Source organism: Solanum stenotomum, chromosome 3 (genome assembly GCF_019186545.1).
Source record: "Solanum stenotomum isolate F172 chromosome 3, ASM1918654v1, whole genome shotgun sequence".
Taxonomy (NCBI): Eukaryota; Viridiplantae; Streptophyta; class Magnoliopsida; order Solanales; family Solanaceae; genus Solanum; species Solanum stenotomum.
Window position 1 is genome coordinate 66,420,798 of NC_064284.1, and position 12,552 is coordinate 66,433,349.

The following is a 12,552-nucleotide window of genomic DNA, read 5'->3' on the forward strand; positions in this document are numbered from 1 at the left end:
ATGCAGCTCCCCCTAGCTTTAACAGCACCTCCAGTTAGAGGTCGTGGTCAGGGTGAGGACTGTAGAGGTGGTCATCAGGGTATACGGGGTGGTCCCCGAGGAGGCAGGTCAGGTGGTAGGTTTGATGGTCAGGGCAGAGGTAGACATAGCCACTTCTATGCAGCTCCAGCGAGGGCGGAAGCTGAGGCATCAGACAATGTGATCAGAGGTACGATACTTTTATGCCAGCATCCCACCTAGTCTTTATTTGATCCGGGCTCTACTTTTTCGTACGTTTCTGTTCACTATGCCACTCTATTGAATATGATGTCTGAGCCTCCGGCAGCGCCATAGCGTGTGTCGACCCCCGTAGGTAAGTCTTTAGTAGTGGATCAGGTATTTTGATCTTACTTAGTTACTATTCAGGGGCGTGACACCCGGGCTGACTTTATATTGCTTAGCATGGTTGATTTCGATCTGATTCTGGGCATGGACTGGTTATCCCCTTATCGCGCTGTTTTAGATTGCTTTACTAGGACTTTTACCTTAGCCATTCCTGGTATTCCTCTGGTGGTGTGGCAGGGATCTCGTGGTAGCACACCAGTTGGGGTTATCTCTTTTATCCGTGCTAGGAGGATAGTGGCTAGCGGATGCTTATCATATTTGGCCTATGTACGTGATGTGAGTAGGGAGGTTCCTCCGGTTGAGTCAGTTCCTATTGTTCGTGACTTTTTAGATGTGTTTCCTACTAATCTACCCGGCCTACCTCCAGAGCATGATATTGATTTTCCGATTGAACTTGAGCCAGATACTCGGCCTATTTCTATTCCACCATATCGGATAGATCCTGAAGAGCCCAAGGAGCTCAGTGTTCAGCTTCAGGATCTCTTGGGTAAGGGATTTATCAGACCTAGTGTATCACCTTGGGGCGTTCCCGTTATTTTTGTTAAGAAGAAGGACGGTAATATGCGCATGTGCATTGACTATAGACAGTTGAATAAGGTGACAGTGAAGAATCGATATCCTCTACCTAGGATTGATGACCTATTTGACCAGCTACAGGGAGCTTCAGTGTTCTCTAAGCTTGATTTGAGGATCGTTTACCACCAGTTGAGGATTAGGGCAGCAGACATCCCTAAGACTGCATTTAGGCCCCGGTATGGCCATTATGAGTTCTTGGTGATGTCATTTGGGTTGACTAATGCCTCAGCTACCTTTATGGTCTTGATGACACGCGTTTTCGGGCCTTATCTTGATTCCTTCGTCATAATATTCATTGATGATATTTATATATACTCGCGGAGTAGGGGTGATCATGAGCAGCATTTGAGAGTTGTGTTCCACACTTTGAGAGATCAGCGGTTTTATGCCAAGTTCTCAAAGTGCCAGTTTTGGTTAGACTCTGCAGCGTTCTTGAGGTATGTTGTATCCAAGGATGGCATTATGGTAGATCCGGCGAAGATTGAGGCTATTCGTGGTTGGGCTAGGCCCACCTCAGTTACTGAGATTCGGAGCTTCGTCGGACTAGCGGGCAACTATAGACAATCTGTGGAGAGTTTCTCTACCTTGGCGGCCCCTCTGACCCGGTTGACTCGTGTTGATGTTCCCTTTGTTTGTTCAGAGGATTGTGAGGCGAGCTTTTTGAGGCTCAAGGAGTTATTGACCACCGCTCCTATATTGACTCTTCCAGTTGAGGGCGAGGGCTTCACGATTTTGTTGTTACACATCCGATGTTGGTTTGGGTTGTGTATTGATGCAGCAGGGCCGGGTTATTGCTTATGCGTCGAGGCAACTTAAGATTCATAAGCGCAACTACCCCACCCATGACATATATTTGGCGGCGGTAGTTTTCGCACTTCAGATTTGGAGGCACTACTTCTATGGAGTTCGATGTGAGATATATACCGATCACAGGAGTCTTCAGTACATCATGAGCCAGAGGGACCTTAATTCAAGGCAGCGTCGTTGGATTGAGCTCCTGAAGGACTATGACCTCTCTATTCTCTATCATCCGAGCAAGGCGAATGTGGTAGCGAACGCCTTGAGCCGAAAGACGATGAGTATGGGTAGTCTAGCCTTCATATTTATTGAGGAGCAACCCTTGGCTATGGACATTCAGTTCTTAGCCAATAGCTTGGTTCAGTTGGATATCTCAGATCCTAGACGAGTCTTGGCCCATATGGGAGTTCAGTCTTTCTTGCTTGATAGGATCTATGGTTGTCAGTTTGATGATGAGGCCTTGGTGGCCCTTAGAGACCGATTGTTAGCAGGTGATGGTGGTCAGGATACCTTAGATCCAGATGTAGTGTTGAGATTCACCGGCCGCATCCCTGTTTCGAGAGTTGGGTACTTGATACGGTTGATACTTTCTGAGGCCCATGAGTCTAGATACTCTATCCATCCAGGAACAGCGATATTGGTGACTTTGTTTCCCATTGCTTGTGCTGCCAGCAGGTAAAGGCAGGGCATTTGAGGCCTGGTGGTGAGTCTCAGAGATTAGCCATTCCGGAGTGGAAGTGGGAGCGTATCACTATGGACTTCATCGTGGGGTTACCTCGGACTTCTAGAGGTGTTGACAGCATTTGGGTCAACGTTGATCAATTGACCAAGTCAGCACATTTCCTTCCTGTTCAGTCTTCATTTAGCGCCGAGAGGTTGGCTCGTATCTACATTCGGGAAGTGGTTCGATTTCATGGAGTGCCAGTTCCTATTATATCAGATAGGGGGTTTCAGTTCACATCCAGCTTATGTAGGACCTTTCAGGATGAGTTGGCCACTCGGGTTGACCTTAGCACTGCTTTCTACCCGCAGACGGATGGCCACTAGGAGCGTACTATTCAGGTCCTTAAGGATATGTTGCGGACCTGTGTTATGGATTTTGGAGGTCAGTGGGACCAGTTCTTACCTTTGGCAGAGTTTGCGTACAACAACAACTATCACTCTAGTATTCAGATGGCTTCATTCGAGGCATTATATGGTAGGCATTGTCGCTCTCTAGTTGGTTGGTTTGAATCTGCAAAACATAGGCCGCGTGGTACAGATTCGCTTCAAGAGGCCCTGAATCAGGTGAGGGTGATTCAGGATAGGCTCAGGATGGCTCAGAGTAGGCACCAGAGTTATACGGATCGGAGGCACCGACCTTTGAGATTCTCTGTTGGTGATAGGGTATTCCTCCGTGTGTCGCCCATGAAGGGCGTGATGAGGTTTGGGAGGCGGGGCAAGCTTAGCATTAGGTACATTGGGCCTTTTTAGATACTCCGGATAGTTGGGGAGGTTGGTTATGAATTGGCCCTACCTCCAGCATTTTCAGCCATCCACCCGATTTTTCCATGTCTCGATGTTGCGGAGATATGTTCCTTATGAGTCCCATGTTCTCCAGTATGATGCAGTCGAGTTGGATGATCGTTTGACATTTGTAGAGGAACCAGTTGCCATTCTAGCCAGAGATGTGAGGAGATTGCGCTCGAGAGTCATTCCTGTTTTTAAGGTCCGTTGGAGGCATCGTCCAGTCGAGGAGGCTACCTAGTAGACCGAGTAGGAGATGCGAGAACAGTTACCCATCTTGTTTGAGCCTTCAGGTACTTCTTGACCCTTACTTTTGCGGACGAAAGTCCTTTTTAGTAATGGATATTGTAATGACCATCCAGGTCATTTCAGTGTCTTGCCTTTTGTGTCTCATTTAGAGCGTTCCTATAGCGACCCCAAGTCATTTGTGACTTTCTGGGACTGACGGTTCGGTCACCTGGTCGTTCGTTTGGTCTTGGTGCGAGTTTTTGTGTTTTGGAGCTTATGAACCTTGAACGATCATTTTCGATCCAAAGTTCAAGAAGATGACATCGGAATCCAATTCTGACGATTCCATCAGCTCCAGAAGGGTCATTTTTGGATGGTAGCATGGTCGACATGACTCCCGAGGTTTTCAGTGTGAGTCGGTGCGATTAGGCGTTTTAACTTTAAGTTTAAGCCTAAGTTTGACTTTGGTAAACATTTTGAGTAAACGCATTCGGATGAGAATTCCGTCAGTGCGGTTAGCTCCGAAATGTTGAGTTTTGTCTAGATTGATCCTTCTTTTGTGTCCCGAGGTTTTTGATATCTTTCCGAGCCCTTTTGTGGGTTTTGACTTAAAATGGCCTTCGGAAGTGGGACCCATTTTTTATCGAGATGACATTTGATTGTAATTTTGACTGCGTCGTTTAGTCCAGAATATCGAATTTGGTATCGTTTCATATCTCGTTTGCGTGCACGTGTTTCCGAACGAGTTCGGAGCACCCCGTCGGAGTTTTTATGTTTTGGAAAAAATTGCAGCAAATCTCCTATTTATTCCAGAAAAACCAGCAACATTTCCCAAAACTTAAACCCTCATAACTCTTTCATTTTTTGTCCGATTTAGGCAATTCGAAGTGCGGGAGCTTTGTATTTTTGGTGGCTTCACTGTAGGGTGTTCGAATGTTGTTGGGTGCATGCAGTTCGAGGTAATTTCGCAATAAAACCTGACTGCAGTACCTTTTTCGAGCCTTTATTTTTGGTAATATTGTTTTGGTCATATGTCACTCATTTTAGCTCGGTTTTGGGTGATTCGAAGTCCCACATATTGAGAATTGTCGAGACTTCGTCGTAGAGTGTTCAAATAGTGTTGGGCACCTATCCATTTTCGTTTATTTTGAGTTTAGACTGCTGCTGTAGGGTTTCTTTTAGTTGATTAAAGTGTGGTTTCTTGCTTGTTTGTTTTTGCTATGTTTTGAACCTTGAATTGTGTTCCATTTTGGGACATAAGTTTGGGGTGCTGTTTAGGGTCTCTTGACGGAGTCAAATTCGGACAGTTCGGTGCGGGTCCCACGATTCCCGTTTTGATTCCAAAATTGACCCATCTCCGTTTGTTGTTATTTTGGTGTCTAGGTTAGGCTAGCATTGCCTTAGACTTATGACCGTGTGGGCTCGATAGCCTTGACTTGCTGCCGATGTCGTTCGGATGACTTAGCTCCTTGTAGACTGGAATAGCAGACTTGAGTCTGATAGTTTGACCCTTAGATTAGGTGTTATCGCTACTTGCTGCACTTCTATATCTTATCCCTCTCATTATGCGGTTCCGACGCATTCTAGAAGGTTTGGTGCATCACACGAGGTGTGGGATTGAGATAGTATAGGCTTGGAGCCTTTTCTCTGATGTCTTAGAGTGGACATCGTTCCACGGTGGTTGTTGTTGGATTGAATCCTATTGGAGATACCATCACCCCCGGGGTCGTTCTTTCTAGTTTGGCTGGGAACGTATCGCTGGCTGGGTAGAGTCGGTGATATCGGCTAGGAGTGTGCTGCTGGCTGGGTGTCCCGAGGTCCCTCTTACTAGCTGGGTTGGGATTAGACTGTTTGGTTGGGTGCCCCCTAGGGTCACTCTTTCTAGCTGGGCTGGGAGTGCACTGCTGTCTGGTGGAGTTTGATGTATTATCTTAGTTACTTTAGGTTGGGAGCCCGATTTTCTTCTTTCTCAATAGACTTAGCTTTTCCGTGTACCTGTCCGGCTTATAGGGGTTCGTTCAGGTTTTATTTGAGCTTGTGCACGAGTGTACCTTCTAGGCATATGGGGTCCAGTTAGGTTTAGTTTAGTGTACTTAGTTTGCTTCTGGTATGCTCGTGTGCTTTCTTTTCTTATCCGTTTTGACCTATCTGTGTCTAGATTCTATCCTTTCTTATTGTTTTTACCCTTTTTGCTCAGTCGGCCTGTGATGCCTACTGAGTACCTATTGTGTTGGTAATCATGCGACGCTCTGCATCTATTTCGTGATGCAGGTCCCAGTACCAGTTACTAGCGGTGATTAGTTCCACTTCTTTTGCAGCTGTGATTCGGAGATGAGGGCGAGCACTTGGCATTTTGGGGTTTGTTATGTCTCATTCTTTTGTTTTAGCTAGTCTTGTTGCCTTTGAGACACGCTCTGTTGTGGTCCACTTTTGGGACTTGTACTTTTTGTTAGATAGCTCTGTACTAGTGACTTCCAGGTTCTAGGAGGGATTTCTGTATATATTTATTTTGGGTTGATTCCGCCTTGTTATTCTTGTTTAGATTATTGTTTTCTCTAGTTTGTGCCCTTTTGCTCATTGCTTGATGTTCTGGGTTACGGGTTAGCTTACCTACTGGTAGGGCATAGTAGGTGCCATTATGACTCGAGAAATCGGGTCGTGACAAATTGGTATCAGAGCCTCAGGTTCACCGGTCACACTTGTACAGAGCTAACGTCTAGTAGAGTCTTGCGGATCGGTGTGGAGACGTGCGTAACTTATATTCGGGAGGCTACAGGATGTCCTTAAAAAGATTTCCTCTTTTGTTTCACTTTCGTTCAGCATGTGTCTTATTGGTTCCTTAAAATCTCACTTGTTTCACTCTTTCGCAGGATGGTACGCTCGCGAGGTGGCGCGGCCGGGGGTGATGCACCAAGGCCTGCAGACAGAGCCCCAGCTTGGGGTAGACGCCGACCCCGAAGTCGAGAGAGGACCGCAACATCTGTCCAAGGGAGAGAGGAGGATCCAGAGCCAGTAGCAGACCCTTCAACACTTCGTATACCAAATCAGTCGGTAGGGCCGGGGCCATCCCAGCCGCCACCCGGACTAGTTTTGTCTCCTGATCTCCAGGCCGCTATTGCTCAGCTCTTAGGTGGGCATGGGGGGATGCAACATCCACCCGCCCCAGCTACACCAGCACTAGTACCGCAGTATCAGCCTTCAGTGAGGGCACCTCAGGTACAGATACCACCTGAGGGAGTACAGCCCTTGGCAGAGGACAGACCTATGCCGCTTGAGGACCAGAAGATGCTTGGTGTGTTTCTCAGTTTGACACCACCGAGGTTTCCTTGGGCAGTGGGTGAGGATACCCACGAGTTTTTACTACTTGTCGTGACAGGCTTCACACCTTGGGCCTTGTGGAGTCTAGAGGGGCCGACTTCATTGCTTACCAGCTAGATAGGCCAGCCAGGCAATGGTGGCACACATTCAGTCAGACCAGGCCAGTTGGATCTCCACCAGTATCATGGGATGAGTTTTCTGAGGTCTTCTTGGCCAAGTTTATACCTCGTAGCGTCAGAAACTGCCTCAGGGATCAGTTCTGCAGGTTGGAGCAGGGCTCCATGTCGGTGGCAGAGTACGAGACTAGGTTCCACCGGCTCTCCCGTCATGCCAAGATGATATTGCCTACAGAGGAGGAGCGAGTTAGGTGCTTTGTTCGTGGGTTGAGATTGCAGCTTCGGCTTCAGACCTAGTCCTTTGTTTCTGCGGGTCGATCTTTCATAGAAGTAGTTGACCATGCTAGTACTATGGAGCATCTTTGTCGTGAGGCCCAAGGGGGCAGCGAGAAGAGGGCTAGGCATGAGGGCAGCTACAGTGACTCCTGCCCCAGGTCTAGAGATTATCATGACAGGGTCGGACGACGGTTTCGACAGGGTCAGTCTAGCAGACCTACACAGGCCTCTCTTCAGGCATCAGATGGTGGTCGGAATGAGGTTAGTTCGTGTCAGGGCTGCGAGCTGTTTCAGTCGGGTTCTGCAGGCCATGGTAGTCGTTCTTCTGGGAGTCGCCCTCGACAGGGTTGCTATGAATGTGGTGAGTTGGGTCATCGGGCCACGGATTGCCCTCATCATAGTCCGATTGCTCCCGCTCCTCATGCAGCTCCTCCTAGCTTTACCAGCACCTCCAGTTAGAGGTCGTGGTCAGGGTGAGGACTGTAGAGGTGGTCATCAGTGTATACGGGGTGGTCCCAGAGGAGGCAGGTCAGGTGGTAGGTTTGATGGTCAGGGCAGAGGTAGACATAGCCACTTCTATGCAGCTCCAGCGAGGACGGAGGCTGAGGCATCAGACAATGTGATCAGAGGTACGATACTTTTATGCCAGCATCCCACCTAGTCTTTATTTGATCTGGGCTCTACTTTTTCGTACGTTTCTGTTCACTATGCCACTCGATTGAATATGATGTCTAAGTCTCTGGCAGCGCCGTTGCGTGTGTCGACCCCCGTAGGTAAGTCTTTAGTAGTGGATCAGGTATTTCGATCTTACTTAGTTACTATTCAGGGGCGTGACACCCAGGCTGACCTTATATTGCTTAGCATGGTTGATTTCGATCTGATTCTGGGCATGGACTGGTTATCCCCTTATCGCGCTGTTTTAGATTGCTTTACTAGGACTTTTACCTTAGCCATTCCTGGTATTCCTCTGGTGGTGTGGCAGGGATCTCGTGGTAGCACACCAGTTGGGGTTATCTCTTTTATCCATGCTAGGAGGATAGTGGCTAGCGGATGCTTATCATATTTGGCTTATGTACGTGATGTGAGTAGGGAGGTTCCTCCGGTTGAGTCAGTTCCTATTGTTCGTGACTTTTTAGATGTGTTTCCTACTAATCTACCCGGCCTACCTCCAGAGCGTCATATTGATTTTCCGATTGAACTTGAGCCAGATACTCGTCCTATTTCTATTCCACCATATCGGATAGCTCCTGAAGAGCCCAAGGAGCTCAGTGTTCAGCTTCAGGATCTCTTGGGTAAGGGATTTATCAGACCTAGTGTATCACCTTGGGGCGTTCCCGTTCTTTTTGTTAAAAAGAAGGACGGTAATATGCGCATGTGCATTGACTATAGACAGTTTAATAAGGTGACAGTGAAGAATCGATATCCTCTACCTAGGATTGATGACCTATTTGACCAGCTACAGGGAGCTTCAGTGTTCTCTAAGCTTGATTTGAGGATCGTTTACCACCAGTTGAGCATTAGGGCAGCAGACATCCCTAAGACTGCATTTAGGCCCCGGTATGGCCATTATGAGTTCTTGGTGATGTCATTTGGGTTGACTAATGCCTCAGCTACCTTTATGGTCTTGATGACACGCGTTTTCGGGCCTTATCTTGATTCCTTCGTCATTGTCTTCATTGATGATATTTATATATACTCGCGGAGTAGGGGTGATCATGAGCAGCATTTGAGAGTTGTGCTCCAGACTTTGAGAGATCAGCGGTTTTATGCCAAGTACTCAAAGTGCCAGTTTTGGTTAGACTCTGCAGCGTTCTTGAGGTATGTTGTATCCAAGGAGGGCATTATGTTAGATCCGGCGAGGATTGAGGCTATTCGTGGTTGGGCTAGGCCCACCTCAGTTACTGAGATTCGGAGCTTCGTCGGACTAGCAGGCAACTATAGACAATCTGTAGAGAGTTTCTCTACTTTGGCGGCCCCTCTGACCCGGTTGACTCGTGTTGATGTTCCCTTTGTTTGTTCAGAGGATTGTGAGGCGAGCTTTTTGAGGCTCAAGGAGTTATTGACCACCGCTCCTATATTGACTCTTCCAGTTGAGGGCGAGGGCTTCACGATTTTGTTGTTACACATCCTATGTTGGTTTGGGTTGTGTATTGATGCAGCAGGGCCGGGTTATTGCTTATGCGTCGAGGCAGCTTAAGATTCATGAGCGCAACTACCCCACCCATGACATATATTTGGCGGCGGTAGTTTTCGCACTTCAGATTTGGAGGCACTACTTCTATGGAGTTCGATGTGAGATATATACCGATCACAAGAGTCTTCAGTACATCATGAGCCAGAGGGACCTTAATTAAAGGCAGCGTCGTTGGATTGAGCTCCTGAAGGACTATGACCTCTATATTCTCTATCATCCGAGCAAGGCGAATGTGGTAGCGAACGCCTTGAGCCGAAAGGCGATGAGTATGGGTAGTCTAGCCTTCATATTTGTTGAGGAGCAACCCTTGGCTATGGACATTCAGTTCTTAGCCAATAGCTTGGTTCAGTTGGATATCTCAGATCCTAGACGAGTCTTGGCCCATATGGGAGTTCAGTCTTTCTTGCTTGATAGGATCTATGGTTGTGAGTTTGATGATGAGGCCTTGGTGGCCCTTAGAGACCGATTGTTAGCAGGTGATGGTGGTCAGGATACCTTAGATCCAGATGTAGTGTTGAGATTCGCCGGCCGCATCCCTGTTTCGAGAGTTGGGGACTTGATACGGTTGATACTTTCTGAGGCCCATGAGTCTAGATACTCTATCCATCCAGGAACAGCGATATTGGTGACTTTGTTTCCCATTGCTTGTGCTGCCAGCAGGTAAAGGCAGGGCATTTGAGGCCTGGTGGTGAGTCTCAGAGATTAGCCATTCCGGAGTGGAAGTGGGAGCGTATCTCTATGGACTTCTTTGTGGGGTTACCTCGGACTTCTAGAGGTGTTTACAGCATTTGGGTCATCGTTGATCAATTGACCATGTCAGCACATTCCCTTCCTGTTCAGTCTTCATTTAGCGCCGAGTGGTTGGCTCGTATCTACATTCGGGAAGTGGTTCGATTTCATAGAGTGCCAGTTCCTATTATATCAGATAGGGGGTTTCAGTTCACATCCAGCTTATGTTGTACATTTCAGGATGAGTTGGCCACTCGGGTTGACCTTAGCACTGCTTTCTACCCACAGACGGATGGCCACTCGTAGCGTACTATTCAGGTCCTTGAGGATATGTTGCGGACCTATGTTATGGATTTTGGAGGTCAGTGGGACCAGTTCTTACCTTTGGCGGAGTTTGCGTACAACAACAACTATCACTCTAGTATTCAGATGGCTTCATTCGAGGCATTATATGGTAGTCATTGTCGCTCTCTAGTTGGTTGGTTTGAATCTGCAGAACATAGGCCGCGTGGTACAGATTTGCTTCAAGAGGCCCTGGATCAGGTGAGGGTGATTCAGGATAGGCTCAGGACGGCTCAGAGTAGGCACCAGAGTTATGCGGATCGGAGGCGCCGGCCTTTGAGATTCTCTGTTGGTGATCGGGTATTCCTCCGTGTGTCGCCCATGAAGGGCGTGATGAGGTTTGGGAGGGGGGCAAGCTTAGCATTAGGTACATTGGGCCTTTTCAGATACTCCGGATAGTTGGGGAGGTTGGTTATGAGTTGGCCCTACCTCCAGCATTTTCAGCCATCCACCCGGTTTTTCCATGTCTCGATGTTGCGGAGATATGTTCCTGATGAGTCCCATGTTCTCCAGTATGATGCAGTCGAGTTGGATGATCGTTTGACATTTGTAGAGGAACCAGTTGCCATTCTAGCCAGAGATGTGAGGAGATTGCGCTCGAGAGTCATTCTTGTTTTTAAGGTCCGTTGGAGGCATCGTCCAGTCGAGGAGGCTACCTAGTAGACCGAGTAGGAGATGCGAGAGCAGTTACCCATCTTGTTTGAGCCTTCAGGTACTTCTTGACCCTTACTTTTGCGGACGAAAGTCCTTTTTAGTAGTGGATATTGTAATGACCATCCAGGTCATTTCAGTGTCTTGCCTTCTGTGTCTCGTTTAGAGCGTTCCTATAGCGACCCCAAGTCATTTGTGACTTTCTGGGAATGACGGTTCGGGCACCTGGTCGTTCGTTTGGTCTTGGTGCGAGTTTTTGTGTTTTGGAGCTTATGAACCTTGAACGATCATTTTTTATCCAAAGTTCAAGAAGATGACATCGGAATCCAATTCTGACGATTCCATCAGCTCCAGAAGGGTCATTTTAGGATGGTGGCATGGTCGACATGACTCTCGAGGTTTTCAGTGTGAGTCGGTGCGATTAGGTGTTTTAACTTTAAGTTTAAGCCTAAGTTTGACCTTGGTAAACATTTTGAGTAAACGCGTTCGGATGAGAATTCCGTCTGTGCGGTTAGCTCCGGAATGTTGAGTTTTGTCTAGATTGATCCTTCTTTTGTGCCCCGAGGTTTTTGATATCTTTCCGAGCCCTTTTGTGGGTTTCGACTTAAAATGGCCTTCGGAAGTGGGACCCATTTTTTATCGAGATGACATTTGATTGTAATTTTGACTGCGTCGTTTAGTCCAGAATATCGAATTTGGTATGGTTTCATATTTCGTTTGCGTGCACGTGTTTCCGAACGAGTTCGGAGCACCCCGTCGGAGTTTTTATGTTTTGGAAAAAATTGCAGCAAATCTGCTATTTATTGCAGAAAAACCAGCAACATTTCCCAAAACTTAAACCCTCATAACTCTTTCATCTTTTGTCCGATTTAGGCAATTCGATGTGCGGGAGCTTTGTATTTTTGGCGGCTTCACTGTAGGGTGTTCGAATGTTGTTGGGTGCATGCAGTACCTTTTTCGAGCCTTTGTTTTTGGTAATATTGTTTTGGTCATATGTCACTCGTTTTAGCTCGGTTTTGGGTGATTCGAAGTCCCACATATTGAGAATTGTCGAGACTTCGTCGTAGAGTGTTCAAATAGTGTTGGGCACCTATCCATTTTCGTTTATTTCGAGTTTAGACTGCTGCTATAGGGTTTCTTTTAGTTGATTAAAGTGTGGTTTCTTGCTTGTTGGTTTTTGCTATGTTTTGAACCTTGAATTGTGTTCCATTTTGGGACATAAGTTTGGGGTGCTGTTTAGGGTCTCTTGACGGAGTCAAATTCGGACAGTTCGGTGCGGGTCCCACGATTCCCATTTTGATTCCAAAATTGACCCATCTCCGTTTGTTGTTATTTTGGTGTCTAGGTTAGGCTAGCATTGCCTTAGACTTATGACCGTGTGGGCTCGATAGCCTTGACTTGCTGCCGATGTCGTTCGGATGACTTAGCTCCTTG